Source organism: Arachis ipaensis, chromosome B09 (assembly GCF_000816755.2).
Source record: "Arachis ipaensis cultivar K30076 chromosome B09, Araip1.1, whole genome shotgun sequence".
Lineage (NCBI taxonomy): Eukaryota > Viridiplantae > Streptophyta > Magnoliopsida > Fabales > Fabaceae > Arachis > Arachis ipaensis.
Window position 1 is genome coordinate 137,795,718 of NC_029793.2, and position 6,689 is coordinate 137,802,406.

Sequence of the window (6,689 nt, forward strand, 5' to 3'; positions counted from 1 at the left end):
TTTTTGAAAAATTTTTGAAAACTTTTTGAAAATAAAACGAAAAGAAAGTTACCCAATCTGAGCAACAAGATGAACCGTCAGTTGTCCGAACTCGAACAATCCCCGACAACGGCGCCAAAAACTTGGTGCGCAGAAATTGTGATTACACTTTGATTATGTAAAATTCATTTCTCTTTCTTTCCCCGGCAACGGCGCCAAAAACTTGGTGCGCAGAAATTGTGATTACACTTTGATTATGTAAAATTCATTGCTCTTTCTTTCCCTGGCAATGGCGCCAAAAACATGATGCCAATACCATGGTTCACAACTTCGCACAACTAACCAGCAAGTGCACTGGGTCGTCCAAGTAATACCTTACGTGAGTAAGGGTCGAATCCCACGGAGATTGTTGGTATGAAGCAAACTATAGTCATCTTGTTAATCTCAGTCAGGCAGATATAAAATAGTAATGGGGTTTTCGAAAATAATACTAAAATAAGGATAGAAATACTTATGTAATTCATTGGTTAGAATTTCAGATAAGCGTGTAGAGATGCCTCCGTTCCTCTGAACCTCTGCTTTCCTGCTATCTTCCTCCAATCAATCTTACTCCTTTCTATGGCTAGCTTTATGTAAGGATGTCACCGGTGCCAATGGCTACTTTCGATCTCTCTCGGGAAAATGATCCAAATGCTCTGTCACAGCACGGCTAATCGTCTGGAGGTATCACCTTTGTCGTTGGTTGCATCCTATTCCTCCTTGTGAAAATGGTCCGATGCGCTGTCACTGCATGGCTAATCATCTAGGAAAATACATAAGTGATAATGAAGTTCATTGGTCTCGGCCCCAGAGGGGAACCGGAGTAACCAAGACTGCGAATACAATGATAAAAAGTTCTATTTATCATAAACTAGTCACTAGAGTTTACAGAAGTAAGTAATTGATGCATAAATCCATTTCCGGGGCCCACTTGGTGTGTGCTTGGGCTGAGCTTGAAGTCTACACGTGGAGAGGTCATTCTTGGAGTTGAACGCCAGCTTTTGTGCCAGTTTGGGCGTTGAACTCCACTTTGCAGCTTGTTTCTGGCGCTGGACGCCAGAATTGGGCAGAGGGCTGGCGTTGAACGCCAGTTTGCATCATCTAAACTTGGGCAAAGTATGGACTATTATTCATTGCTGGAAAGCCCTGGATGTCTACTTTCCAACGCAATTGGAAGCGCGCCATTTCGAGTTCTGTAGCTCCAGAAAATCCACTTTGAGTGCAGGGAGGTCAGAATCCAACAGTATCAGCAGTCCTTCTTCAACCTCTGAATCTGATTTTTGCTCAAGTCCCTCAATTTCAGCCAGAAAATACCTGAAATCACAGAAAAATACACAAACTCATAGTAAAGTCCAGAAATGTGAATTTAACATAAAAACTAATGAAAACATCCCTAAAAGTAACTAGATCCTACTAAAAACATACTAAAAACAATGCCAAAAAGCGTATAAATTATCCGCTCATCAAGGATTCTCATTATTTTTTCTGTGCTGTAGTAGTATGTTGAGCAACAACGATATTCTCATTGTTCTCTTGTACTATAACTGGATCTACAATAGAATTCTCATTGTGCTCTTGTACTATAACTGTGTTTTGAACAATGATAGGTACAAAGACCTGATCATTGTCAGTTACAGAATCCTCATTAAAAGCAACATTCGTAATATTTTCTTCTCCCCAAACTCAACATCCTCAAGAAATCTCGCATTTCTCGTTTCAAAAATAGATCTTGATGCAGGATTGTAAAACTTGTACCCCCGTAAGCTCTCAGCGTAACCAACAAAGTAGCAACTAATTGTCCTTGAGTCCAATTTTCTTTCATGCGGCCTATAAGGTCGCGCCTCAGTTGGACATCCCCAGATATGCAGATGCTTTATATTGGGCCTTTTTCAGTCCAAATTTCATATGGGGTTTTATTAACTGCTTTGCTTGGCACCCTATTAAGGATGTACACTGCGGTCTTTAAAGCTTCTCCCCAGAGTGATTCATGCAAGGAAGAATGACTAATCATACTTCTCACCATGTTCTTAAGAGTTCGGTTCCTTCGCTCTGCAACACCATTCATGCTAGGTTTGCCTGGCATGGTGTATTGCAAAACAATACCACACTACAAGAAAAAGCAATATTTGTAATAAAAAAAAGTATTACAAAAAAAGCGGCCGTTGCAGTAAGTCCCGTTACAAAAAGTTTTTGTAACAAAAAATGGAACTGTCACAATTCAAGGTGATATTTTGTAACAAATTTTTCTGATACAAAAAACCCGGAAGCCGTTACAAAAGTTGTAACAAATTTTGATGTCCAAGGTATTTTTGGTGACAATATATTTTTTCGTATCATAAAATTTTGTTACAAAATGTTACTTGATTTTGTAACATTTTTTTTTCTTTAGTTACAAAAGCAAATTAATTATTTTGTAATAATTTTTTTAATACAAATTGCATGCATAATTTACTAAATTATTTTTTAAATTAACTAATAAATTAAATATTCTAATAAGCAAGTCTACATTCATATAATATGCAAAAACATACATAATTCAAAGATGCCTCATTTACCTAAAGTTGTTTTAAAACAAAATAACATTAGTGAGTACATTGATTAGTTCTACAAGTTATATGTCTTGCATAAGTTCAACCAAAAGTTAAAAGTTCTAACATAGTCTTTCTATGAATCAAAATATTCTTGAGCCCTCAAGGTAGCATGTGGTCATCATTTCAGCGCTCCTGTAGATAAGAAAAACCGAAACAAAAGATTAGAAACAAGATATAACACTAACTATAATTTTATCTATTAAGTTTTATCCAAAATGTTTAAAAAAATTTTGACAAAACCTCTCCTAAAACTTGGATATTTCCACCGTCTACGGTTCCAACAAAAATAACCAATTCACAACTTATGGCTCAGCCAATACACAACCAAATTTATCAAACCAAATAATAGGACATTTGTCATTTTTCAATCATGACACAAGTAAAATGTGATAAATAGATTCATATACAAATTAAACTATACTAATAAAATAGGAATCATATAGGAAAATGTATTAAAACCATAAGCAATTTTAAGGGTACCTTTAATTGTTTAGTTTCTTTCATTGTCAAAGCGCACTATGAAAGAGTTCATAACGGCTTGTTGATCTTCCAATTAAGCTTTCACTTGAGCTAATAATGTTACCAACAGTGAAAAAGTGATAGTTTCTTTGCTCACAAGCCTCACTTCTCTATATCCAACAAAAGGGCGAAAAAAATGTCTAAAGATAACATCAAAGAATGTGAAAACTGAATTTAATTGACTAAAACTGAAAATGATAGTTAAGACTATGATTATACTACTGAGTACCTAAATAGATTAAACTGATATATGATGTATCTGTGTTCATTATTTATGTAACAAGCAATAAACCAACCATATAAATTAAACGCAAAAAAGGGAAAAAGCTTGACTTACCAACCAGTGATGCAAGAAGAACGGGTACCCATGATGGACTAGCAAGTATGGCCTTCCACCAGTAATAGAGATTACCCAACTTTTGAATAACAACAAAAACTAAGACAGAATTAAAATATTAGATATTCACATTTGTGCATGCTCCAATTAAAACTTCATGATACACTGATGCAATAAAAAGGAGAAAAAGATTTGAATTAAACATAAAACAAATAAAAAAATAATTGTCATTATCCCTTTTTAATTAAAAGAGCCCGAGAGGCACCACAGAACTCGCAAGAAAGAAAAATAAAACATAATACATAATTGAAAAAGAACATTATTATGTATATGTTCAGCAACATAATAATTAGTTTCTTGAACTTCTTACACTTCTAGCATCAATTCAAAACCTAGTAATACAAGTCATTTTGAGTTTATAAAAGTTCCATGAATATAACCATACTTATAAAACTAAATAGACTCGTTACACTAGACCAAAAAAAATTATATTTAACACATTCAAAATTAAGTGATAAAACTAAATAAACCATATGGAGCCATATTCAACAGCCATAAAGGACCAAATTTATCTTAGCCACAACATGATAGTATAATCTTAGAAGAATGCTGACAACAAAAGACTAAAGTTGTCTTAGCCACAACCTGACAGTGCATTATATAAAATTTCGCATATAGTGTTTTTCACCAATGACATATGAGAGTTGGATCAATTACTTACTTACAAATAAATTCATTAACCCAAGGTAACTGCCCAGATTCAATTGTATAGATATATGCACAATTTTTCTTTTTATTTTTTAAAGAGGAAAAAAGTGGAAAGTGAATTTTGGTTATTTTATCAAACCCTAATTAACTCCAAGAAAAACATAATTCATCAACCAGTTGAAAAAAAAAACATATGGATACAAAAGTGATAACTTGAAATTACCAGAGACTTTCATGCGAAAACGCTTACCGTACTCAAGGAGTAATTACTGGACCAAGCAGCGGCAACACCAGTGGTGGTTTCGGCAGCGACGTCGACTTTCCCGGCAGCCAAAAACGTTCACAAGACTTCATCCTCCTCCAGCAGCGACAGTGACACAACGGTAGCTCCAATGACGGCGTTGGAACAGCGACGGGCTTCTCTTCACGGCGAACCAGCTGCGGCGGCTACGAAGGAACGGCGACGCGACGGTCTTCCTCTCCTCCAACGTCTCCTCTCTCTCCTCCTCGGTTCTGAGCTCCTGGCGCGACACGACGGCGGCGGCATGAGCACCACGGCGCACTCCCTCTCCTCTCCTCGCGTGACCCACTTCTCCCTCGGTTCTCTCTTCCTCTCCGCCCTCCCTTTCTTTCTTTCCTTCTTTCTTTTCTTTCTCTGCTTCTGCATGTGTGTGTCACTTGAGTGGAGTGAGTGCTGTGAGGGATGTAAGCGGCGCTGTGTGTGTGAGGAGAGTGTAAGGTGGGAGTGATGTTAGAAATTAGGGTTGGAATTTTAGTAAAAGTAGGTATAAGGGTAATTTTTTTTTGTGACTAGGTATAAGGGTAATTTGATCCTTTATAATAAAAATAGGGATAGTATATAATTGAATCTAAATGTTAAATTTTAGAGCGATAATAAACAAAAAATAATATTTGTTATAAATTTATTTTAAATAAGAGAAGGAGGGTGTACAATTCTGTCTTCTGTAATGAGACGGTGATCTTGAGTGTGAGAGGTGGAGCCGTGGAGCCATGGAGGTAGCGAGAGCGGACGAGGACAACGAACAACAGAATAAAGAGTGAAGTGAGAGTTAGAATTAGGATTTTTACTTTTTACATTTGTTTTCATTTTTAAATTTTAACTATTTTTATTTATGTTTAACAATTAATTTATTTTGATTTAAAAGTTAATTTTTAGTCAACATTTAAGACTTAATTATTAGTAAAAATTATATATTAATTTTATAAAAAATATAAAATAATATATACCATTTTTAAAAATTAATCATTTAATCTTTAATTTTTTATAAAAAAATAATTAATTAATACAAATAATATTTTTAAAAAACAAATTTTTGAAACAAAATAAAATTATTTTATAGATTTTAACATTTTAAAATATTTTTTTAGTTACAAAAATTCTTATATTTTGTGACAAACAAATAACTTGTTACAAACAATATTAAATTTGTGAAAAATTAATTTTTTGTTACAAAATAATTGGAGTTTTTGAAACAAATGAATATTTTGTTACAAAATATTTTGAACTTTTGCAACAATTTCATTTTTTGATACAAAATATTATAACATTTTGTAACAAAATACCGATTCGTTACAAAAGCCAATATAATTTGTAACAAAAAAATTAAATCATTACAAAATATCAAAACGTTTTGTAACAAATTGTATTGTTGTTACAAAATATTATTATTATGTAACAATCACTGATTTTTGGTACAAAAAAAATCATTATTCGTAACAATTTTAAATTTGTTACAAATGTTTCATTTTCTTATAGTGCCACACTCTAGGAAAAGAGCAAAAGGCTCGGGACGTTGCTCACCTGAACTGTCATATCTTCCGTAGTATTCACCACCACGATCAGATTTGACAGCTTTAATTTTCTTTCCAAGTTGAAGTTCAACTTCAGCTTTAAAAGACTTGAAAACATCCAAGGCTTGGGACTTTTCATGAACTAGATATAGATACCCGTAACGAAAGTAATCATCTATGAACGTAATAAAGTACCGTTGTCCATTCCAAGAGACAGTAGGAAATGGGCCACATATATCGGTATGTATCAGTTCTAAGACATCTTTAGCTCTATCGGCTCCTAATTTCCTTTCGTTTGTCCTTTTCCCCTTTATGCACTCAATGCAGACTTCAAAGTCCGCCAATTTTAGGGGTCCAAAAATTTCATCCGACACGAGCCTCTAAATTTTCTGTTTAGAAATGTGACCTAGGTGTTTGTGCCATAATGATGCCGAATTCTCATTTAGTTTTCGTTTCGTACCCGTTTGCAGTATTTCATTATTATAGGAATTTAAGTCAAGCCTATATAGCTTATCTACCAAATGAGCAGAGCAAATATTATTCGAATTATAGAAAAGACTGACTTTATTATCTCCGAACGAACAAAGATAACCTGATTTGTCCAAACGAGAAACAGAAACCAAATTCTGTCTAGTTGACGGTACATAAAATGTCTCTAATAAATCCAAGTAAAACCACTCGTCGAACATAATCTAAAGATTCCT